General features: G+C 42.5%; 1 long non-coding RNA gene across 4 annotated transcripts in view; it reads right to left on the reverse strand.

The window, feature by feature from the left end:
* The window catches only part of LOC149126637 (uncharacterized), a 115,830-nt gene that overhangs the window by 25,879 nt on the left and 68,905 nt on the right, over nucleotides 1-21,046 (reverse strand). For 2 of the 4 annotated variants that reach the window (XR_016234048.1, XR_016234047.1), the window contains one exon: nucleotides 5,295-5,464. The exons of the other annotated variants lie outside the window; for them this stretch is intronic. This is a non-coding gene — a long non-coding RNA (uncharacterized LOC149126637). The remainder of the gene's footprint in view (nucleotides 1-5,294; nucleotides 5,465-21,046) is intronic. 4 annotated transcript variants of the gene reach the window in all.

The following is a 21,046-nucleotide window of genomic DNA, read 5'->3' on the forward strand; positions in this document are numbered from 1 at the left end:
CCTACCACGAAGCTGAAAAGGCCATCATGCTCTCATCCCTGGAATCCAGTGGTTTCAAAATAGCATTCTGTGGGATGGGAATAGTGACAGAGAGGGTGAAGCTGCCACTAGAAACACCCACATCCTGTATCAGAGTGCTGATTTGTGTCCCGGCTCTTCTGCTTCTAGTCCAGCTTCCTGCTAACACACCTGGGAGGCAGCTGGTGATGGTCCAAGTACTTGGGTCCCTGCCACCCATGTGACCCGGATGGTGTTCCAGACTGGCTTCATCCTGGACCAGCCCTGTCTGTTGCAGGCATTTGGGGAGTGAACCAGTGAGTGAAATATTTCTCTCTTTCTCTCTCTCTTTCTCCCTCTCTCTCCCTTCCTTCTTCTCACCCCCTCCATTTGTGTGTGTGTCTCCCCCCTCTCCACACACACACCTTTCAAATAAATAAACATCTTTTAAAAGATTTATTTATTTATTTAAAAGGTGGAGTTACAGAGAGGGAAAGGCAGAGGGAGAGAGGGAGAGTCTTCCATCTGCTGGTTTATGCCCCAAATGGCCTCAACGGCCAGAGCTGGGTAAGACCAAAGCCAGGAGCTTCATCCAGGTCTCCCACAAGGGTGCAAAGGACCAAGCACTTGGGTCATCTTCCACTGCTTTCCCAGGTACATTAGCAGGGAGCTGGATCAGAAGTGGAACAGCTGGGACTCCAATCAGCACCCATATGGGATGCCGGCACTGCAGGCGGTGACTCAACCCACTACACCACAGTGCCAGCCCCCTTAATTTTTTAAAAATATTTATTTTATTTATTTGAGACATAGTTACCAAGAGAGTTAGAGACAGAGAGAGAGAGAGAGAGAGAGAGAGAGAGGTTTTGCATCTGCTGGTTCATTTTCCAAATGGCCACAACAGCCAGAGCTGTGCTGATCCGAAGCCAGCAGCCAGGAGCTTCCTCTGGTCTCCCACATGGGTGCAGGGGTCCAAGGTCTTGGACCATTTTCCACTGCTTTCCCAGGTGTATTAGCAGGGAGCTGGAATGGAAATGGAGCATCTAGGTCTCGAACCAACACCCATATGGGATGCCAGTACTGCAGGCAGCAGCTTTACCTGCTATACCACAGCGCCAACCCCCCCTCCCTTCATTTTTTAAAAATAGTATTCTGAGGTCTGTTTTGAACTTCTCTATCTCTGGAAAATCTACTTGGTTCTGTGGGGTTGAGTTGGATCCCAGATGAGATTAAGCAGAATTGTGGGCGTTTTCAGAACAAGCCGTTTCCTACTATTAACAACGTCACTCCTAGAGATAAGGCTTGACTCCCACCTCTTCGTTTCTTAGGTTAAAAAGACATAATAATTTTGCTGAGGGTCATGCAATGTGTGTGTGTGTGAGAGAGAGAGAGAGAGAGACAGAGAGACAGGCCATCTATGTAAATGCACAGTGAACACAATAATTGAATGGCCACATCTTCATTTCACACTACAGAGTTGACCAACCCTTCACAGACCGTACAGATTAGAATACCTATACAAGTGTTTTCAGTTTTATGCATGTGTTTGTAAACAAGCAGATATAGATCCTTCTCCTTCTTACTGCTTCTCCTCCAAAAATTTCACCATATGTGACAATCCTTCTTTTCCATTTCTATCCAGTCCAAGTCTTGTACTTCAAGATCACTAAGATTACTTTTTTTTTAAGGAACTCAGTCATAGGACCCAGAGCGCCTGTTTGCAGCTTTCCATGCTGGCCTTGACTCCCCTGGGCTATCTCCTACCAGAATTCCCCCAGAAACATGTCATTAATCAGGAGGCATGGCCAAGCTTCTCAAGTGTTCCTTCTGGGTTATGTTATAAATTTTGGCTGAGACATCAACACATGTCAACATGTTACTTTCAGTGACATGTTTGTCTTTTCTTTGTTAGCTTTGGTTCAAGGCTGCAAATCCATTTGGGGAAGCAACGTTTCCAAGCCTAAGCAAAAGTCACCTAAAATTCCTCATAGACCTTGAGATTTCTATGTACCCACTCCTTCCCCTCCTCCCGATTTTTCTTGGAAATTCGACAGAAAAGGATATTTAGTGATCAAAGTGAATTCAACTGGCAGGGCATGAATGAACACAAACCATTAGGCTCCCAGTGACCTGCTGTCTTCAGTAGCAACTCGAGATCCACCCAAGGATCCACATTTGTTAGCTCTGAAGAAATCACAGCCATCTCCCTTCTTTTTCATCTGAGCTCTGCAGTTCTCTCTCTCCCTCATTTAAGATTTTTTAAATTAATTTGTTCATTTGGAAGGCAGGATGACAGAGAGGGAAACACATCTTCCATCCATTGGCTCACCCCCAAAAGGCTGCAGCATTCAGGGCTGGGCCAGGCAAAGTCAGGAGCCAGGAACTCTATCCAGGTCTCCCACATGGGTCTCCCAAGTACTTGAGCCATCATTTGCTGCTTCCCAGGCATATTAGCAGGGAGCTGGATCATAAATGAAGCAACCAGAACTAGAACCAGTGCTCCAATATGGGAGATATGGGATGCAGGCATCCCAAGTGTAGTTTGACCTGCTGTGCCACAATGATCACCTGTTTCTCTTTTGTTTTTAAATTTACTTTATCTACTTGAAATGCACTGAAAGACAGATAGACAGAAAGAAATTCCCATTCACAGCTTCACTCCCCAAATGCCTGCAATAGTCAGGACTGGGCTGGGCCAAAGCTGGGAGCCAGGAACTCAATCCCAGTCGCCCACAGGTATGACAGTGACCCAACTACTGTAGCCGTCACCTGCTGCCTCACAGGGTTTACATTAGCAGGGAACTAGAATTGGAAGCTGAGCTCAGACTCAAACTCGGGCACTCTGATAAAGGAGGATGTGGGTGCCCCAAGTGGTGTCTTAATTTCTGTACCAAACACTGGCCCCTGCAGTTCTTTTTTTATCTTCTCATTGGCAACAGTGGTCTATACTCAGGTTTTTTTTTTTTTTTTTATTTAATGAGCATAAATTTCCAAAGTACAGCTTATGGATTGCAATAGCTTCCTCCCCCCCATAACTTCCCTCCCACCCACAACGCTCCCCTCTCCCACTCCCTCTCCCCTTCCCTTCACATCAAGATTAATTTTCAATTATCTTTATATACAGATCAATTTAGCGTATATTAAGTAAAGATTTCCACATTTTGCTCCCACACAGAAACACAAAGTGTAAAATACTATTTGAGTACTAGTTATAGCATTAATTAAACACCTAAGAGTAATTGTGTATTAATTACAGAGTTCAACCAATAGTTTTAAGTAGAATATAAAATGCAACTTTTGTATTGTTGTGGCTTCCCCCCCCCAACCTCCCTCCCTCCTGTGGCCCTCCCCTCTCCCACTCCTTCTCCCATCCCGCCCTTCATCACGTTTCATTTTCAATTACCTTCATATACTGAAGATCAACTTAGTATATACTAAGCAGGGATTTCAACAGGCTGCACTCACACAACCACACAAGGTATAGGGTATTGTTCGACTAGTATACACTCGGGTTTTAAACCTGCTTTTTCAAGTCTTTTCTCTCCTGTTTTATTATTCAAAATATCTTTGACTCAGAGATATGCACAAATGTTCTTTCCAAGAGTTCTGGGAGTTCTAAATCCATCTCCAGTTGCTCCAGAGGGGCTTATTTTTCACTAAAGTGGACCAGCTCAAAGGCCTGTTCATGGAAGTGATCTAAAAGTGGAAGGGTACTACACTCAGGGACGGCTGAAGGGGGATAACAGAAAGTCAGTTTACAGGTAGCAAAGATGGTCTTACTGCTTCTTCCTTTAAAAAAAGAAAAAGACAAAAAAAGCTTCATAGATTTTGATTAAAGAATATTAATACAAGGGGTCTTCAAAAAGTTCATGGAAAACGTGTATTATGAAAGAAACTACGCATAGGTTTCAAAATTTTTTTGCACCAACATAAACTTATCTTTTAATTCCATTTTTTAAAATGATTTGTTTTATTTATTTGAAAGAGTTTCAGAGAGATGGGGGAGATTAGAGAGAGAGAGAGAGAGAGAGAGAGAGCGTCCTGCTGGTTCACTCCCTAGATGGCCACAACCGACCTTCCTCTGGGTCTCCCACATGGGTGTAAGGGCCCCAAGAACTTGGGCCATCCTCCACTGCTCTCCCAGGCTCATTAGAAGAGAGCTGGATGGACAGTGCAGCAGCCAGGACTCGAACCAGTGCCCATATGGAATTCTGGCATTGCAGAATACTGCTTAACCTGCTGTGCCACAGCGCCATCCCCTAATTCCATTTTCTCATGAACTTTTAGAAGTACCTTCATATATAGCTTGAACACACATCTTAATCATCCACCTTAAATCTGAATCAGTTTGGGCTGTTCTAGAAACCCATCCATGAAGGGTAAACCCATCCACCACTAGGGCATCCCAAAGAATTAGCCAGAGACTCTAAAGAAACGTGTGTCAGGGGACAGCAAAGGGCAAGTCTGAGTCAGGCCTTTGAGACTCTAACCCCAGAACTAGCTCCGGGAGACTGTGAGCCAGTTATTTAACTACTTTAGGTTTCAGTTTCCTATGGTAAAGGAGGAGGGTTCTTAATCCTTTCCATTTCTATGGGTTTCAAAAAAGGTTTCCTAAAACATTGGGAGCAAGCAATATGAAAATAACCTAGCATTAGCATTCTCCCAAGGCAACTGCTTTGAAGGAAAAATATATATTTATTCGGATATACAAGTTCTGGTGTTTGTTAAAAAAAAAGATTTTCATTGCTTTATAGTCACACCTCGTATATTCCAGCTTCTGTTAGAAGCCTTTTATGACTCTGTCATTCATAAATTTGTCCAAACTCTTTTTTAATCCATTTACATTTCCTGTCTGTACAGCCTCTCAGGGTAATGAGTTCCATAACTTTATTACGTGCTAGGAGAAGTATTATTTCCTTGTTTTCCCTAAACTCACCTCAAGCTTCCAAACTGCCTGCTTGCCCTAGTATTTCAGAATTTGATGAACAAGTTCATCCATAGTCTTTGCTTTATAAAAGGCCTGAAAATCATGTTAGCCTGGCTTCTTAAAGCAACAGCCCGCTGCACACCTTCCCCTAATGATTATAGTTCCGCCATAAATAGTTCATACAATAAATGTGGGCACCGATGGTGGAAGGAAGTCCTGGCTCCAAATGACTGCAGGTCAGGAAAGCCCGGAGGTCTAACACACAGGCTTTGGGTTCCAACAAACCCAGCTCAGAGTCCAACTCTGTGGCTTGCTGTGCGGTCCCTCCAAGCCTCATTTCCTCATCCGGAAAATGGAAAAGAGTACCTACCTCAGACGTTGTTGTAAGAATTGACTAATACGGTTGTATAATGAGCCCAGCACAGTATCAGGTCCATTGTAAATAGCTCCTTAAATCCAGCGGTGGTTAGTGATAGTGAGTACACAGCCACGCACCAGATAGACTCCAGTATTCAATGCATTCTAGAAGTGGTGCTCATTCTGTGAGGAGGGAGGTTGGCAAAGAACAATCTAAATGTTCATGCATGGGATGATGGAAAGATGGGGTGGGGAGTGATCATTTAGACGCTATCAAGTAGGCAGATGTTAAGAGAAGATCTTTGGCAATAGTTCTATAGGAAATTTGCTCTCAGCTTGAACTAAGTGGCACCAGACATGGACAATAAATATTTACAAGGTGCTAGAGGGGATTTTAAACCAAAAGGAGTGTGTGTGTTGGGGGGAGGGGGGAGGCAATATTTTCTTTCCAGAGCACTGACCTTGGGTATCAAGAAGTAGAAATCTGGTTTCTAGCTCCTCCTAACCAGCCCTGTGACCTTGGGCAAGTCAACACCTGTCTCTAAGTCTAGGTTTCCTTGTATGTAAAATGGAATTAGTCTAGCTCACTCGCCTACAAACTATGCCCTTTGGTATGTGTGTTACAGAGGAGGGGAAAGGCATAGAGAATGAGGATGTAAGTGCTAATTTCTAACTCAATGCAAACAGCTTCACTTGTAAGATCCTAGGATTGGCTCATAAAGAAAAGTACACAGAATTAAAATTACCCTTTAAAAACCCTAGGAGCAGGCATTTGGCACAGCAGGTTAAGTTACCACTTGAGATGCCTACAATCCAATCCCTATCCGAGTGTCTGGGTCTGAGTCCCAACTCCACTCTCCATTCCAGCTTCCTGTTAATGCACACCCTGGGAAGCAACAGGTGATCGTTCAGGTGGTTTGAGCTCTGCCACCCAAAGGGAGACATAGATTGAGATCCAGGCTCCAAGCTTCCAACTGACCCAGCCCTGGCTGTGATGGATATTTGGGGAGTGAGCCAGCAGATGGGAGATTTCACTGTTTCTCTATATCTCTCTCTGCCTTTCAAGTAAGTTTTATTTTAAAAAATTAAATCATCCAAACGTACACTGTGAAAAGTACAGAAGGATTGAAACCAAACAAGGAAAAGCAAAATCAACTCTCTCATCTTACACTTACTCTGGGATCATCTGTCAGAATGAGCATTCTCTCTCTCTCTCTCTCTCTTTCTCCCTCCCCACCCCACACACATACTAGTACATGTGGTTTAATTGGTTTGCATACATGAACTAGTGTACCTGTATGAGCTTCTATTCAAGGTTTAAAATCTGGTTGAAGGCTTGCCCAACTGAAAAAAAAAAAAAAGCCAATACCAGTATACTAAATGCTGAGGCACCTCCTGCTCTAACACACTAAGAGTCCAACAAAAAGAATTTAAGCTTTGGACTCAGGAGTCTTAATAAAAGAGTTTGGAAATAATCCATTCGCATAAGGGGGAACTGGAACAATTTATTTGTGCACCTAATCAGACAACCAACAGGTGTGGGAAGTGGAAAGAAAATAAGTCCAAATATGCAAGAATTTCTGTATAAATGCTGGACTCCTAACAACAGAAAGAAACACTTGGCATCCAGTAGATCCATAACCAACTGGCATCCCCACAAGCAACTGATTGCAAGAAAGGAATGCAGGAGACTCTATAGGCTATTCCCTGAAGATGTTATCCCAGTGAGTGGCCAGGGCCACTCAGTAAAATTCCAGGCACATCATCTGCATGATTGTTTTTTTAAAATGATGAACATTGTATCCAACTTGCAACCCAACTGGTATAATTAGCATTGTTCTCATTCTCTCATCCTAAAAATATCTAATGACCTGGGCAAGGCAACACAGGAAACAAAGAGGGAAAACAGAGGAAAAGAAACAAAAAAATGAAGGGAATGAAATAGAGGGAGGGAGAAAATAGAGACCAGAGAGAATATCAAGAGGCAGAGGAGGCTGAAATAATTACAGAGGTAGGAAACTCTTCAGTTGGGAACACTTGGAAGGGATGTTACCAATATCTACAAAGCGACAAAGGGGAAAACAAGGTGGCCGTGGATTTTCCCTGATGGCTTCTTTCCTTCCTCTCATCCATAGAAGCTTCTGGAAAGAATTCTGGTGACTGACAAAAAGTATACTCTATTAATAAAACCACATATTCTTAAAGGATGCATCACAGCTGTGATGTTCACACTTAGCCACAGGAAGTACACAGAACTTGTTCTAACAAGAGTTCAATAGATGTCATAAATACATTCAAGAAAGGTTAGGAAAAAATTTAGATAACTTTGATAATTTGATTTAAGGTGATCACAGCTCTTCATATATCTGACTAAAGAATGGTGAGTGTTTCCTGAGGAAAAGTTGTCCTTCCTCAATGAGGAGCATGGCTCTGGAAATCATTGCTCAAGTGTCTTTGCAGTCCCCCCATTACTCTGCCAATGCCTGGAGGCCAGGACCAGCTTTTATACTCCTCTATATCCATCTAGGGCTCCTGCTAGCACACGGCCATGTCTATCTTCAGCAGTCATTTATGTTTGCAGAAACAAATCTAATTGCAACCACTCATGGAAAGAGCTGGTAAACATGGTCTCTCTATAAGCTCTCTTGGTGCTTTCAATGTTCTGTTTGGATACACAACGTCAATCCCTAGCAATCATTACATTTTTTGTCATCTGGAAAACTTTTTTTTTTCCTTTTTTAAAACTTCTTTGAAAGATCCAGCCTATTTGGTTTCCCAAGCTTTCCATCTAATAAGCCTTTCGTAAAACCATGCAATTTGAATAACAACAGAATACATTCAGCCTTTGCCTATTTGTGATACTAGGAAACAGTCAGGGCCAATCAATTTCAAAGCAAATCCCAGGGTTAGTGCATCCAAATAAAACAGCAGTCAACCAACAATTTTCTGCGGAGCATGACCATTGGTGCTCAGCCTGAGGAGAAAAAGGATTATGCTTGCCCTATGGGGATTTGTCATCACTGCCTTTGAGAGTAACCAACCAGGACATGGGAGACACTTTCATCAAAGTCTAAGCCTCCTTCTTCCATGAGTGAAGCAGGTGGCCTCAGGTGAAGGATGTAGACCCTTTGGGCCTCAGTTTCCCCATGTTTAAAATGCAGAGATTATTTGCTAAGGTCACAGCACTGAAATCCCAAAATCCTATCCTCTTAAAGCTATTTGTTAAGAAAATAATGTTTTCAGAAGATGAGGTTTTAATTTCCATTTCTGAGATGCTTTCTCTATCTTATCCTAACTTATGTATAGCTACATAAAATGTTTAAAATCCCAGTGTGTGTGTGTGTGTGTGTGTGTGTGTGCAGGGTAGGATGGGGAAAGGAGGGTCATATAAGGTAAGCATTTAATAATAAACTACTCTTAAACTCCCATGATTCTGAAAGAAACCTGATTTTCTCTGTGTTGTGACCACATATCAAACCACATGTCCATGTAGGGCACAGCCCTCCAAGGAGACATGTTCCTTCTGAGAATTTTCTTAAGGCCTTTCCTTAACTCAACCACTGGATAAAAGGCTTCTGCAAGGTGAAGACCTTAGGTCAAAGTTCTGAAATGACTCAAGAAGAAGAAAAGTAGAGACCTCTGTGAAAAAGAATGGAGCTAAAAGAACTGTAAAAGGAAGTGGATTGTGGAGAAACCCTAGAAGTCTTACTGGAGAAGTCAGAGAGTCATGCTAGCTCATTCTAGACAGCTACAAACCCATGAGACAACAGCAGTCTGCCCCAGAGGATCCTACAACCCTTCCAGAATTCCAGATCATTAATAATCACACAAATTTAAATCAGCAAATGACATGTGGTGACATAGCAGTAGGCCAAGAGAAAGAAAATAAAAACAAGAAAGCACATGCTCCTTAAAAGGCTAATAGACCCTAGTGGTCAGTGCTTGACACATGGTAAATGCTATACAAGCTTTGTAAATAAATAAAATACAAGAACCTTATGGTTCAAAACTCATGTGAAATATAAGCCTGCCACAAACATCCTGAAACATTTTCAGCATTGCTATCTCCAAGGCTTTCTCCATTCATGTAAATAACAGGCCTTGGCTGTGACTGTGTTTCAACAAGAGTGGATGGGGGAAGATCTTGCTCACTTGAGGCCAACTTCCTACCAATTGAAGCCTGCTTTGGCCTGTGGAAAAAGAGGATATGATAAAGTAGAATATAATGAGTAAGAATGTGTGGCAAGATCACAAGGGATCCTAGTTGGTAAGGTAAATTTTACATGTGCTCCAAATTAAACATCTATACAAGAGATGCCATCAGACAATGGGCGTAATGGGTTAATGGCCCAGTCTGCAGTGCCGGCATCCTATATGGGTGCCGATTCAAGTCTCCTCTTCTCCACTTTCATTCCAGCTCCCTGCTAATGCATCTGGGAAAGCAGCAGAAAATGGCTCAAATACTTGGGACCCTGCACCCACACAGGAAACCCAGATGAAGCTATTGGCTCCTGGCTTTGGCCCAGCCCAGCCCTGGCTGTAGTGGCCATTTGGGAGAGTGAACCATAGGATGGAAGATTTGTCTCTGTCTGCCCTTCCCTCTCTGTAATTTCACCTTTCAAATAAATAAATCTTTTAAAAAAGGAAAGAAGGAAGGGAGGGAGGGAAGGAGGGAGGGAGGGAGGGAGGGAGGGAGGGAGGGGAGGGGAGGGGAGGAGAGGGAGGGAGGGAGGGAGGGAGGAAGGAAGGAAAGAATCCCAGGTAACTAATACAGAGAGACTTGCAATAGGCAGAAAGATGGAGAGTGGATGAGACAGGGCAGGGAAGGCTTCACAGAGAAGGATTTTGCATGGTAGACATGAGAGGCACAGTGGAGAGGAAAAGAAAGACTTGCAGAAAGCTGGAAGGGTGAATATCAACAGCAGCATCAGAGGGGAATGAGCAGTCCAGGCAGACTAGCATGGAGATCACCAGATGGCAGCAATAAGATGATAGGGCAACAGCTGGGTAAACCAACTGGACAGTTTAAGCAGCACAGACTTTATCTTTCGAATGACAGGGAAGCCTTAAAGATAAACACTGCAAGGTAGGTTCTTGGTCTTCCAAAACTACCTACATGAGTCTAGCATATTAATCATTTCTGTCAGTGACAGTCTTTGCTTCTAGTAGTCATGAAAATACTACTCAGAGGTGTCCCCATTGCATCACAAATCTTCCTCCTGAGTATTGGGCATCCTGGCAATCGCAAACAGGATCTTAGAAACCTAAGAAGATACCAAATCCTATTTCTTAATCAGTCTAGAATTTCTCTACAACATCTCCAGGAATCACATATTCCTGAGTTGCATAGTACACGCACATAGTAGGAACTTAACCAAGCTTGGTGAGTAAGCAGATGAAGCAACTATTCCTTAAATGTTCTTGATAATCTGGATCTCACTTACAGGTTTAGGTAGCATTTATTTCTTAGAAAGTTCTTTCTTACTTGCACTAAGGCACATTTCTTTTTACCACCCATTGGTTCTAATTCTGTCATCCAAAGAAGCATACAGAAAATCTACTCACTCTTCCATGGGACTTCTTTTTTTATATTTGGAGACACTCTTTTGCTCTTCTTAGCTTTTTCCTGTACAAGTAAACACCTCCAATTCCTTTGTAGAGAACTCAAAGGAATCAACCTGTGGTTGTGGATAAAGCTGTATTCCCTTGTCCCTCTTCTACTTCACTGAGAAAAGATGGGTTGCCTAAAGGGTTGGATTACAGATTCTGGAAGGGGAGGAGTTCCCCCAGAGGCTAGATCCTTGAGTCTTAAGCGTATGTGCCATGCTTTTCTGGGGTGTGTGCTCCACTCCCACTGTAGCCAAGGCCACATGGCCACTTTCCAATGAGCCTGATCCCTTTCCTCCATAAGTCCCCAAGCCCCCACACTGTAGGATCTGTGGGGGCTTGTCATCCTTCCCCACTTCCATTTCCAACAAATGGCATTTTCCCAGGAAGCGGCTTTGTCAACGTCTGTTGGCAGCCTTTGCCTCTAGCCTCTCTGTCTACTCTAAATCACAGCCATTACTATCTAAGCCCACTTCCTCCAGTTTGGTCCCCAGCGCCTCAAGCAAGCAAGAGCAGCTGGTTCCTCATCCTCCACACCATAATCCTTCAAATCCTTGAAAACCTTCATTAAATCACAATTCCACCAATGTCACCACACCCTTAAGCTTCAGGGAATGCTCCTCTACAAACCAACCCTTTACCTCCTAAAGCAGAGGGTCACACAGTCAGCATTTTCAAAAAGCAAAATCAAATAATGAAAAAGAATGAAACTGAACATGTTGTTTCTGAAAATTTTATGTATAGAGGAATGCTTTTGTTTAGTTATATATGTATATACCCTTTATCCTATATATAAATATTCTTTATGCACTGAGATGACACGTTAGTGTCTTTGTTATTATGGGCTATGGTCAAGAGCTTAATAAACCCTTTTTCCCCACCGAAAGCTGTGGCTGTCTGTAGCTCATGTGTGAGCCTGTAGGGCTACACAGCAGAAAGAGCACCAGGTCAAGACCATTAGATTCTGGGTTCTCAAGGTAGATACCATTTGTCTCCTGTTCACAGTGGCATTCCTGTGTCTACCTTAGCGTCTGATAAAGTGAGTGTCTAATAAATGCTGGGTTAATGAATGAACACCAGTCACTGGCAGAGTGACCTCTGGGACTCAGTCCCCTATTTATAAAATGAGTTTTCAGCACTTCATAATGAACTTTGAGACCCCTCAAATCCTATCCTAAGAATCCCAGATCATCGTCTGCAATAACAAGGATTGGCTCTGGTGACTTCTCTCTTCCTCCAAACTCACACTGTACAAATAACCACCTCTGGGTAGGAAGTGTGAGGATAAGCTGGTGCTGAAAATGAGCTAAGAAAAAAAATAAAGCAAATCCTGCCCAGTGTATGTCAGCCTGTGGTTTGTACTAGATTAATGAAAGCCCCACATGGCGTAATTGTGTTTACAGTGAGCTTATAGGAGTTTTCCCTCAAGGTGGGGAGAGGGGATAGGGTTAAACAAATTATTTAGCTTTTCCTGACCTGAACTGGCAACAGTGATGGGGAGCAGTAGCTGAGGAATGGGCTTCCCAGTGTCAGCCCAGACTGCACTGGCCTTAAGCTCCTTTGCAACCAGATGCTGGGCTTCCATCAGGGAGGTGGAAGACAATTCCAAAGTTGAAAGCCCCAAATTGCTTCCTGTAGGCAATTGCGCCATGTCCAATTGTGTGCAAGTGACTTCCAGCGACAGAGCAATAAGCAGCTGGTATTACAGGAATTAAAAGTCCTGCTTTTGGGATGGAAAAATTGAAGCAAATAAACAAATTTGATTGCCCGGAACTAGAATGCTGCTATCTTTATGGCTATCACCCAGCTTTTCTTCCTGAAGGAAAAAACACTTCATGGAATTACATGCAGCCCACCTCTATAGGAGGGTAATACACAGCCCTTCTGTTAAAAAGAAAACACAAATCCTATCTGAATACTGCGTCGACAGAAACACCAAAAATATAATTTGAATTAACATTTTACTGAATTGATTCAATGAACTATATGTTGCACTGGCATATTTGACTTTGGTCTAAAAGCAAATTAATTTTAACTACAGCTTGGGGAATGTGGATATAATTTTGCTTAGTTTTTATGGTTGATTTTTTTTTCAGTCAATCTATAGCCTTTGCCAGCTTCCCTCTAGTCTCTGAAGATATTTTTAGGTATGAAGCTGTACTAACAGGATGTATGTAATTTATTGGCAGAACTTTTCTGTCAACCCGTCAGTCATTTTTGATTCCAAATTACATGGGCCCAACCCAGGTCTGGGATGCATTCACATTAAATGATTGTGGATCATTTATTTCAAAAATGATAGGTTGAAGAAAATGTGCTTTGCACATGAGAAATGAAATCCCACAGCACATCAAGTTTCCTGTTGCCTTGAGATCCTCATTTTTCCATTTAGCCCCTATTTTAACTTTTCCTCTTGTACTTAAAGGTCTAGAAAGGATCCAAAAACAGACCAGGAAAGGCCTAGCCACCCACTCCCCGGCCCCTTCTTGTGTGAAACCACACTCCCAGAGAGGAGGAAGGAAACCATCCCAATCACAAGTGACATTTTGGAGACCCCTCCAGGTCAGGAAGGGAGAGGGAAGAGATATTATGACCTATATTTTGCTGCAGACCTAGGCACACCTGGAGCAGGTGTCAAAGCCAAGGTCACACAGCAAGGAAACAGGAGAGCCAGAAAATAAACTCTACTCACTTGTCATCAAATTCAAGTGCTCTCACAACACTCATTCTTCTAGAAATGGGTCCCACCCCATGTGTGCCCCCTCGTGTCCATACTGCCCTGGCTAGCCCCTATGCCAACATCCCAAATCCTGCCTTAGCCAAGGCTCCATCAGAAAAGCACAAACTCTACCGGTGACACAGGATGGCAGATGACAGTGCTCGAAAGATTCATGGAAGAACAGAACTAAAAGAGGGTGAAAAAAATTGTGAAATCCATGCCATTTTTCATAATATGCATTTTTCACAATTGCTTTCAAGACCCTCATAATGCATGGATTTCAACAATTTTTTTCACTCACTTATCTTTCAACTCTGTTTTCCATGAACGTTTTTGAAGCACCCCATCAGAAACAACCACTGTTCCGCAGTCAATCCCAGTACATTAACTTTAGTACAAAATTAGTACTAGAACTTTATACAAATGGAATCGCAGAGTATTTACTCTTTTGTGATCTAGATTCTTTTACTAAAAGGGTACTTCAAATAGTCCATGGAGAAATGGACTTACAAGAGAAGTTTATTTTGGGGCAAAATATTTTGAAATCCACATGTGATTATTTCATAATCCCCATTTTCCTTGAATCTTCTGAGGATCCCTCTTATATAAGGGATTTTTGTTTCTGCACCAAAATAGATCTACATTTAACTCCATTTCCATGGGCTTTTTTTGAAATACCCTCATATAGTATTTGTAAGATTATACAAGACATTTGGGGGAAAGTAATGTGATTTCATTATGATACTTAAAAGTGGAATTACTCGGCCGGCGCCGCGGCTCACTAGGCTAATCCTCCACCTTGCGGCGCCGGCACACCAGGTTCTAGTCCCGGTCGTGGCACCGGATTCTGTCCCGGTTGCCCCTCTTCCAGGCCAGCTCTCTGCTGTGGCCAGGGAGTGCAGTGGAGGATGCCCCAAGTAGTTGGGCCCTGCACCCCATGGGAGACCAGGATAAGTACCTGGCTCCTGCCATCGGATCAGCACGGTGCGCCGGCTGCAGTGCGCCGGCCGTTGTGGCCATTTGGGGGGTGAACCAACAGAAGGAAGACCTCTCTCTCTCACTGTCCACTCTACCTGTCAAAAAAAAAAAAAAAAAAGTGGAATTACTGAGTCACAAGGTAGGGATATGTTTAAGCTATCAGAAACCACCAAACTATTTTTCAGAGTAGTCAATTACAGGCTGAATTGTGTCCCTACAAAATTTTGTGTTGAAGTTGTAACCGCCAGTACTTCAGTAACTATGTTTGGATGTACTTAGAGAGGTAATTGAATTAATATGAGGTTGTTAGAGTGTGTCTTCATCTGACAGATGCTTGTAGAAAGAGATTAGGACACAGACACACATAAAGCGAAGACTATGTGAACACACAGGGCAGAGAAAATGGTCATCTACAAGCCAAGAAGAAACCACCTGCTCCCTCTTGGACGTCCAGCTTACAGAATCAGGAGGAAATAAGTTTCTGTTGCTTAAGCCACCCAGGCTCTGGTTCTTGGTTACACAGCCCCAGTAGACTAATATGTGATAGTACCCTGCTTATCACTCCTGACAGCCAGGTTATATGTGACTGCTGATTACTCCACATCCTCACCAACACTTGGTATAGATGGTATTTTTTATTTTTAGCCATTTTAGTGGGTGGGAAGTACAGATAATTGTGATTTGCACCTTCATTTCCATGGTAACGGGTGATATTCAGCAAAATTTTGTGTGTTGTCTACCCAGGGTCCACCTGCATCCACACATTGGCCTCTACCCAACTCGGTTTCTATACAAACATCTGATCCTGTTAGAATCGAAAATCTGTAAATGACTTCTCTTTTTTCTTAAGATAGAGCCAGAACTCCTTCTTATAGTTTGTAATCTGGCCTGGCCCTAGGTTCCCCTACATGCACCCTGGACCCTTTCAGTGCCCTGTTCTTTCCTGCTTTCTCCTGTCATCCTGACTTTCCATACTTTTCTCCCTGTACCTGGAAAATCTTGGCTTCTTGTCCTTGCTCAGTAACTCTGTGGCCTTGTAACTCAAGCATCTCTTCTTCAGGAAACGCTCTTCAGTCCACTAGTCATACCCCTCTGTAGTACCTCTCCTTTATAGCGATAACCAAAAGAAAATTTCCCTTGCATTTTTTATTAATTGATTAATCTCCCTTCCCCATTGTCCTGCACACACCGTAAGGCCAAGGATTGTGTCTGGATTTTGCTGATCTTTTTATTGCAGTACCTATCTCAGAGCCTGGCCCATAGGAGATGCTCAGTAAATACTATCTAGGTGAATGAATGAAAAATAAAGAAGCCAAGGAAGAGAGAGGAAACAGCCTGCTCCTCTTTTCCTTACCCCACCCACCTCCACCACTGTCACATCCAGTCCATCTTCTAAATGTGAATTCTGCCTAAGTCAGATCACTTCTCATCATCAAAGGCCTCCAGCCCAGTCCAGGACACCATCAACCCAACCTGAACCACTGGAAGAGCTCTCTTCTTGGCTTTCTTTATACCCTAAGCTCATTTTGGAATGGTCAGCATGAACAATTTAAAATGTACACTGCCCTGGAAGCAGAGGGCTAAGCTGCCCCCTGAGATGCCAGCACCCCATATCAGCACACTGGTTCAGATCCTGGATGTTCCACTTCCAAGCCAGCATCATGCCAATGCACCTGGTAAAGCAGCAGAAATGGCCCAAGTACTTGGGCCCCTGCCACCTACGTGGGAGATCCAGAAGGAGTTCCTGGCTCCTGGTTTCACCTTGGCCCAGCCCCAGCCATTGCAGCCAGTTAGGGAGTGAACCAGCAGGTGTAAAAATATCTCTCTCTCTCTCTCTCTCTCTGATAAATAAATCTTTAAAAGTATATGTATACACTGTCCGGAACAACATCCAAGAGCTCACTACTTCAATCAAAGAGCATCCAAACTTGGAAGGACTGGTCTAAGATACTTGGTCACCACTCCCAATTCTCACTATCCTCTTTATGAATCCCACTCCAGTCACTCCAGATATTTTGCTGTTACCTCAACATGGCAAAAACCACTTCTGACTCTGAGGCTTAGCTATTATTATTGGACCTTGGGAATGAGGCAAAGAGATCTAATCTGGGGGCTGATGTCCAACAGTAAGATTGGTCCAAGCCTTTAAATTTCAGAGGACATCCCCTGAGGAACTCTAATACTTGGTAAAAGGGGAAGAAAAACACACAGCCTCAAATCCAGCGTTTTGGCTATGTCTTTAGAGTTGTGAAAAAAGATACAGAAAGCAATAGCATTGGTACTCATTCCATGCAATTCAGCTCGGAGGAGAATTATCCTGAGAGAGCTGCTCTGTTTCCTAAATCTCCATGGTCATGCAGCCCTAAAGAATAGTCGCTGGTCACTCAGGTAGAAGTGATTCCTACAGTCTCCTGCCAGTATCCCGTCTGTGAAGAATATGAACACAGCTTCTATGTGGAACTTAGCTGCATCTGTTGGTGTTTGTGTGAAAAAGAAAACCAAAACCAAGGCATCTACCTGGAAATATTGCCCATGAACACCTTATAAACCTGTATTTTATTTAACTAGTAGGATGTTTTAGCATTTCATTACAAAGGGTTTGATTTATATTATTTATTCATATTCAATAAATGTTTAATATGGATAATATTCCCTAGGCTCCTAGTACTATTTTCTTAGTAGCAGATATTCTTTCCTTATGTACTGCATATGTTGGAACTTGAAGCCCTGAGCTTGCAATCTTGTAGTGCAGTAAAAGGCCTCTTAGAGAACTAAAAAGAGGGATTGTAAAAAATTTAATGAGAGGGGATGTTGTTTTGTTAAATGCCTGAGATGTAAAAGTAAAAGCCTTTGAAAACCAAGTTCAGCTTGTAGATTCCTAGCAGCCAACGCCAAAAGAGAAACATGATGTCTCCCAATGAAATGAAGCCTCTCACTGGTGCTAAAACACGCTTGGAATATCACATAGAGCTTTGTATACATATGTAACACTGGATATTTTTAGCTGGAGTCTCATAGAAAACACAGAACCTGTCTTCAGCCTGACCATAAAAAAAAATCCAAGGGACATTGTCCACCAAGATACATATTTCTTCAGGGACCTGGAGCACTAGCTTTGCTCTGATAGTGCGGACTTGGGATAAGACTCTATCACGACACTGGGCTAAACCCAGTTCTTGTCATGGTAACTGCCAGGGCAATAGCAATGGCGCCAGAAGTGAAGGCAAGATTTCTTCAGGGAGAGGAAAATTTCCACCAGCAGCTCATAGATAACTGTGGGAAGATGCTCTCTACCCTATTATTTTCTGTTTGTCTTCCGATTTTTCCCCTAGCCTTCCTGTCTAGTTTTAGATTATTTGGATAATTTATCTATTAATTTTTTTGTCTGTATCTCATCATACTCTTTTAGCAGATGCTCTCGAAATTACACGTTTAAAGAGCTGGCGCTGTGGCACAACTGGCCTGAAGCGCTGGCATCCCATATGGGCGCCGGTTCAAGACCCGGCTGCTCCAATTCCAATCCAGCTCTCTGCTATGGTCTGGGAAAGCAGCAGAGGATGGCCCTGGTCCTTGGGCCCCTGCACCCACATGGGAGACTCGGAAAGAAGCTCCTGGCTCCTGGCTTCAGATCAGCGCAGCTCCAGCCGTTGCAGTCAATTGGTGATTGAACCATCAGATCATCAGATGGAAGACTGCTCTCTCTCTCTCGCTCTCTCTCTCGCTCTCTCTCTGCCTCTGCTCTCTCTGTGTAACTCTGACTTTCAAATAAATAAATAAATCTTTAAAAAAAACCAGAAATTACAAGTTTAACCTTTTACCCTATAAATAGATAAAAAGATATAGAGCTTTCAGGTAAAATGTAGATGCTTTACCACTTTATAAAGAGGCTTAAAAAAATCATAGGAAATGGAATTTAAAAAGTAAGCTTATTTTAGCTTAAAAAATTTTGCATTCCATGTAGTTTTTTCATACTAAACACTTTCCATTAACTTCTTGCATTTTCTTCTTGAAGAATTCCCATTAGCATAATTTTTTACTAACAAAATTCTCTTAGTTTTCCATCACATAAGCATGTCTTTATTTCATCTGGATACTCTAGACAGATTTTTGTTTTGAATTTAGAATTCTGACTTGACAGTTCCTTTGTTTCAGAATTTTCAAAGTATTGTTCCACTGTCTTTTTGTCTCCTTTGTTTCTAATGACAGATTCAGTGTCATTCAAATTTTTGTGTCCCTGTATATGGTGCTTTTCTCTGTATGCCTTGGATATTTTTCTTCCTTGTTTTTAGTCATCAGAAATTTGATGATGATGTATTTGGGTCTTTTTCTTTTGGTTTATATAGTCAAAGCTCTTGAATCCGTACCTTTGTTTTTTGACAAATTTTTGGAAGTGTTCACACTTTATGATTGAAATGTTTTGTACCAATCAAATGATCTTATCTTCTGAAACTCCATTGACATAAATGCTAGACCTTTTGGTGCTGTCCTAGAGGTCCTCTACACTCTTCATTTTTTTCCATCTTTTTCTCAGTCTTCAGACCAGATAATTTCTATCATACTGTCTTCAAGTTCATGATCTTTTTTTCTCTGTCATCTTCATTCTTCTACTGAGCCCAACAATGAAATTTTTAATCCAGAAATTGCATATCCTATTTCTAAAATGCGTACTGATTTTATTTTTAGTTTGTGTTTTTCAATTGAGAACTCCTCTTTTCATCTTCATTTCAAAACTGTCCACCTTTATCCTAAAAGCATGACTCTACTAGTTGCTTTCAAATCTTCGTCTGGTAACTCTAAGATCCAGGTCACCTCAAGCGTGGCAATTCCTTAGGAAAGTAGTCTCATTTTCATGGTTTTCTGCATGACAAATAATTCTGGTTTGCATTTTGGAAATTTGAATATGATGTTCTGATACTCTGAATACAGTTAAAATTCTTTGAAAAATTTTCACCTTCTGTTTGTTTTATTAGACAGTCATTTAGTTTAGCTTGGGACCACAGTCAGCCCTGGTTTTCTATGGGAGCTGGTTTCAATGGTAACTCAGTGTTCATAGCCTTTTCTCTCTGGTTTATGTTTGTACCACTCAGGGCCTAGACATGCACTTGGACATTTTATATCTTAGTTCAGTTCTCAAGGACATTGCTCTTACCCGCACATGCATAGCTCAGGGTGCAACTGGAACTTCTCCACGTTCATATATGGAAAGTGGTGATTTTCTCTTTCAGGACTCTCCTATTAGAAATTTACTCCAGCTGGCACCACGGCTCAATAGGCTAATCCTCCACCTGCGGTGCTGGCACCCTGGGTTCTAGTGTCGGTCGGAGCACCAGATTCTGTCCCAGTTGCCCCTCTTCCAGGCCAGCTCTCTGCTGTGGCCTGGGAGGGCAGTGGAGGATGGCCCAAGTGCTTGGGCCCTGCACCCGCATGGGAGACTAGGAGAAGCACCTGGCTCCTGCCTTCGGATCAGCGTGGTGTGCCGGCCGCAGTGGCCATTGGAGGGTGAATCAATGGTAAAGGAAGACCTTTCTCTCTGTCTCTCTCTCTCACTCTCCACTCTGCCTGTAAGAAAGAAAGAAAGAAAGAAAGAAAGAAAGAAAGAAAGAAAGAAAGAAAGAAAGAAAGAAAGAAAGAAAGACATTTCTTCCAGACCTTCTACCTCCTAGACACTCCTCCTCCAAGTTCTTCTGTCCATAAATGTGCATTTCCCTCAGAGTTATAGCTTCTTGTGCTGTCACGCTGTTTTACATGACTGGAGCTATCTCAGGAGAAAGGAGAAAAAAATAGATTTTCTCCACACATATTGGATCCTGGGAGCCCACTTTCTCATTTCTGGAGTTTCTCTTTGAATTTTAGGTTCACCATCTATCCTTGTGATAGTGCAGCTTCACAGAATGGGCCGTCCTCCAGGGAGGCTCGGGATGGAAAAAATATAAGTAAATGAAGAAAGAAAGGGGGGTTTACCCGTATTCTTATGCTCACACAGGCCCCTTTCCTCTTTGGCCAGAAAAAGGAAGGTGATAGCTTTTTCTCCCACTGAACAATTCCCTTGACTCAGGTCACCCTCATCCTCGAGTGCAGGCCATGACACTGGGAGTGGGTGAGGTCACTTGTTTCCTTATCAATATTCCTGAAATTGTTTTCTCTCCAGAGTCCTCAGGAAGTTGCTTCCTCTGAATAGTCTAGAGTTTTTAGTTGTCTTCAATGGGAAAGAGATCTCTCATAGGATTACTAAAACCTGGTCAACAGGAGAAGCACTCTAGAAAGCTTGTAAGCATGACACTGAGCTATTCGGATTTTCTAGTTCTTCCTGTGCCCATCTGGGTAATTTGTATCTTGCATATACTGATTTAACCTCTGTTATAAAATTGATTAGTACAAATTGCTCATAATATTTCATTATTTTCTTTTCAGGGTCTTAGAATATGCAATGATAAATTCTGTCTGTTTCATTCCTGATACCA

This window comes from Oryctolagus cuniculus, chromosome 5 (genome assembly GCF_051225735.1).
Source record: "Oryctolagus cuniculus isolate XC-2025 breed Fujian yellow rabbit chromosome 5, ASM5122573v1, whole genome shotgun sequence".
NCBI classification, from domain to species: domain Eukaryota; kingdom Metazoa; phylum Chordata; class Mammalia; order Lagomorpha; family Leporidae; genus Oryctolagus; species Oryctolagus cuniculus.